We start from the raw sequence: 4,842 nt of genomic DNA, 5'->3' as shown, positions 1-4,842 counted from the left end.
TTTTAAGCCACCGGGTCCGGGATGCAAACCGTGGTCGACTACGTGGGAGTCCAGCGACATAGCCATTACGCTAACTGCTGGTCCCGATATATTTTTTTTAAGAATTATTTTATTTAACTTTATTTATTATTATTATTTGTTTTAATTTGACCAGAGAAAGACAGAGAGAGAGAGAGAGAGAGAGAGACAAAGAGAGAAAGTGAGAAAGCAAGCTGCCAGGTCTGAGACTCAAACTACAGCCACATGGGAGTCCAGTATCCTTAAGCACCACACCACCTGCTGGCCCCAAGATATTGTATTTTTTAACCTCTGCTAATTTCATTTTATTTTTATCTGTATCTTCCATTTCTCTCTCTATGTGCATATTTTCCTTTAAATTTCAAGTATTATAATAGCTGTTTAAAGTTATTTCCTGCTTATTTTATTATCTCTGTCATTTTACGTCTCTAGTGAGTATTCCAGGTCTCTCCATTTTGGCTGATCAGAACTCAAACATCTTCCAGCCATGTGTGAGCTCTAGTGTTATTTAATTTGTGAGTCCTTGTTTGTTTCTAGATTCATCTCATGGGTTTTACCGTACACATGTGCCTGTCAGCATTCAGCCAAGGTCTGGTGGGGAAAAACATACAGACAATGGATTTATAGTTATTTTTCTACATAGCTCCATTTGTCTGGTCCTTTTTCCTGCAAATTATAGCTACCTCAGTCAACTGGAATTCTGATTTCTAGCTTCTCAACTCTGTGTGCTTGCCATAGTCCAGAAAGTGCCTACAGGCTGGAGCCAGGGAAGTCATAGGGCCTCTTTTGCTTCCCTTCTCATTGAGACCACAGCTCTGTATTGACTGCCATCCAGTGTCATAAAGCAGTTATTTCATATATTTATTTGCTCTAATTTTCTAATTGGTTTCATAGGTAAGGGGCAAGTTCAGTGTCAGGTACACCAATGTGACTGGAAGTGGAAATTTTTCCAGGCGATTCAGGTGCATAATAAAGACCAGAAAAAATGTATTCACTTTCTAGGGTTCTGTAACAAAATCTCACAGACTGTGACCAAAAGATGGTGTAGTGGTTAAAGGGGCTGGACTCTCACATGGCCAGCTGTGGTTTGAGTCCCAGATCTGGTGGCTTGAAGCTCATGCTGGGTGTTTGTGTGTGTGCGTGTGCCCAAAATCCCAGGAGGAGAATGGGAGACAAGGGATTTCAACATGGACATCCCTGCTGGGGAGTGTTTTCTCGCTTTCACTGTCTCTGTGTCTCCAGGGAGTGTACATGCCCTATGACAAAAACTTTTTAAAAAATCACGGACTAGGTAGCTTAGACAGAGATGTATTATCTTACAGTTCTGGAGGCTAGAAGTCTAACGTTAAAGTGTCAGCAGAATTGGTTCCTTCTAAAGGGTTTGAGGGAAGGCTCTCTTCCAGGCTTCTCATCATATTCAAGTCTCAGGCTATCTTCTCCGGATACTGTGTGTCTTTGCACGGGACCCACCTCAGCCTTGCAGGCACTTCCACCCATGTTGCTCTGTGGGTCATTCTCTATTAAGAAACATTGTGAAATCAGTAAGATTGTTTAAAAGGAGAACAATGCCTAGCTTTTAGTCTTGGAAAGATGGGATTCAATTATTCCTCTAACAATTTCATAAAAACCAACAGGCCTGTGACCTAGATACACCTTCCTGGAGGAGTTCAGTTTTAGCCTCCCTCAGATTCTAGAAATGAGCACAAACACTTTTCCACAAGGTTACAGGATGTTGCAGGGTTTTGTTGTTGTAGGTGATACTGGGAGGTGGTGATGGTAATGAGTCAGCTTGGTGGCCAAGGCAGGAAAGGCTGATGGGAAACAGATCTTTTGATGGTCAGAGCTGGAAAAGCCCTCAGAGCTCTTCTTTGTACATTTTGAAGATGTGGGCTCCAGAGAATGAAAAGCAGTTTCCCCAGGGCAAGTGGTGCCATCTGCCCTGGGGGCCATGATCTCATTATCATTTTATAAGCTGCTCTCAGATTAGTAATGCTATGCCATCGGTTTCTTGTTGATTCACTACAATTATACCAAAAGAAAGGTAGGGCAGAGTTCGCTATTTACAGAAGATAGGACTGGAGCTTGTGGAAGCCAAGTTACCTGCTCAAAGTCACACAAAAAAATCAAAACTAGAGTGTAAATTAAAATGCAGGTCTCCTGCCTTTCATTCCAGCACCTGCCCCATTTTGTACTCCATTCCAGTTCTAGCTGTAGGTGCTTGTTTGCATAGTGATTCTGCTTACTAGATCCTCTTGATCCAGGCTGACCTTTCCGAAGCTAGTCTGAACTGTTGACTTCATCCTTTTCCATCTTGGCTTCCCAAGCTGCTCACAGCCTGCCCAGAGCAGAGAAGGCCTGTGGGATGAAGGTGGAGTTTGCTGCAATCACTTCCAGCCTGCAATCCTACACTTACAAAATGTAAACATCTTCCCAGTAAGAAGAGGGGAAAACCCTCAGGTCCTCACATCCTCACACCCTGAATTCTTTTGTGTTCTCCACTTCCTGACCCACTTCTGAACTTCTGTAGTCCAGACCCTTCCACTTGTCTCCCATTTACACTTCGACACTCCCTCCTCACATCTGGTACTTGATGGACCTCGAACAGGGACTCTGCCTTCTTCAACCTGTGACAAATGCATAGTGCCTGGCACATAGTAGGCACGCAGTAGGCATTTATTGAATGAATCCATAAATATGCCCTCTCCAGAAGAATTGTTTTAAAATCCCCTTTATTATAAAAGAAGGCACAAACATAGAAAACTACATAAAACAAATGTGTGGCTGCCAGCTAGTGGCAAGATGATCAAGGTGCTGGATCCCTCATGGCTGGCTGAACAGTTTGAGTCCTGGATCCAGTGGCTTGAGAAACATGCCAAGCGCATGTGTGTGTGCCCAAAATCCGAACAGGAGAATGGAGGAGAAGGGATTGTAGCTGGGCCATGTCCCCTGGGGGACGATTTCTCACTTTCCATTTCTCTCTGTCTCTGTCTCTCTCTTTCTCTCTCCCTGGTGAGTGTGCATGCCCTATAGCAAAAAGAAAGAAACAAAGAAAGAAAGAAAGAAAGAAAGAAAGAAAGAAAGAAAGAAAGAAAGAAAGAAAGAAAGAAAGAAAAAGAAAGAAGAAAGAGAGAGAGAAAAAACAAATATATGGCCTAATGGATTATTATTAGGTGAACCCCACTGTTGAACCAGCCAGTTGAAAAATAGAACTTTGCAGAAGTTCTTCCATATGCCCTTCTTGATCACAGCCTCCTCCTTCTTGCCATAAGTAACCACTATTTTGATAGGTATAAAAATCTCTTCTCCATACCCAGAGTGTTTCAGATTGACTGGGCTGGGAATTTGAATCATGAATGCCACGTGGGATCCAGCTTCTCTTTTTGTTATTGCTGTTGTTTTTAATTTGCCATAAGAAAGGACAGAGACAGAGAAACATAGACATAGAGGGAAAGTGAGAAAGGTCCCCTGACCACACTGCAGGCCCTTGTCCTCCATCTCTCTGTCCTTTCATGATTTGGGGCATACACACTCACTCTCACCAGGGTGTTACTCAAGTTGCTAGGTTCAGGACTCAAACTGCGTGGTGGACCATGTGGGATCCAGTCACCTTAACCACCATGCCACCAGCCAGCCCAAATATAACCTCTCTAGAGCAGCAGCTCATCATTACATCAGAGTCAGTCTTGTTTTTGTTCTTTTAGAAAAAAAGATACCATTGCCTAAGTGAGGTCATGTAGTATTTGTCTTTTGGTGTCTGGCTTATTTCACTTAGCATAGTGCCCACCAGGTTCATCCATGTTGTCGCAAAAGGCAGGGTTTTCTTCTTTTCAAAGACTGAATAATATTCCATGAATGCTTATTTCCTCCATTTTCTTTACCCATTTCTTCATGGTGGACACTTTAGTTGCCCAATGTATTGCAATAGTGAATAGTGCTGCAGTGAACATGGGAGTGCCGGCATCCATACATGGTGCTGGCTTCCTGTTCTGTGGGGTTGCTGAGTCACATGGCAACTCTAGTTTTATTTTTTGGAGGACCCTCCCTATATGCTTTCCACAATGACTGTACTAACTCTCATTCCCACCAACAGGGTGCTGGGATACCCTTTTATCCACATCGCCAACACTTATATCTCGTCGTTTTTTTCCCTCTAATCAAACATTTTTTTAAAGACAGCATCTCCCTATGTCATGATCCTCCTCCTTCAGTCTCTCAGATGAGACTACCATGGCAGGCTTGTTTTCAGACAGGGTCTTGCTACATTGTCCAGGCCAATCTCAAGCTCGAAGTTGCATCTATAACCTCCTGAGTTGCTGAGGTTATAGATGTATGCTACCACACCTGGCTTTTAGGTTGGACTGGGAATTTGAACGTATGCTCGTTTTACAAATAACAACTGCTGATGCTTAATAGCTATTCTATTATTTTTCCAAGGACAGCAAAATGGGAATGTTCTATAATTTGTTTTTTTCTTTATTAGACAGACTGCATTCATAAAAGACCATCCTCTCATCAACTCAGTAGGATCATGTTTGTTACCAGTTTTCAAGATAATAAAGTGGTTCCTCATATTTTTTGAGGATGACAAGTTCTTTTTCTTTTTTAATATCATGACAAACTCATGGTTAAATCCATATATAGAAATTTGTCTAAAACTAAATATATTAAATACATATTTGATGGTTTTCAAGATACTGTAACCATTATATTTATTAGAGCTGAAATTGTTCTATCTGGGCCCCTGTTAGTCTCTTCCAGTTGCTCCTGGGTCTTTTTTTTTTTTTTTTTTTTTGAAATGTTTGTGGTATGGGGACCTGCGCACGC

The sequence above is a fragment of the Tupaia chinensis genome, unplaced genomic scaffold (assembly GCF_000334495.1).
Source record: "Tupaia chinensis unplaced genomic scaffold, TupChi_1.0 Scaffold149248_1, whole genome shotgun sequence".
In the NCBI taxonomy this organism is placed as follows: Eukaryota; Metazoa; Chordata; class Mammalia; order Scandentia; family Tupaiidae; genus Tupaia; species Tupaia belangeri.
Note: the sequence above shows the minus strand (reverse complement) of the source record.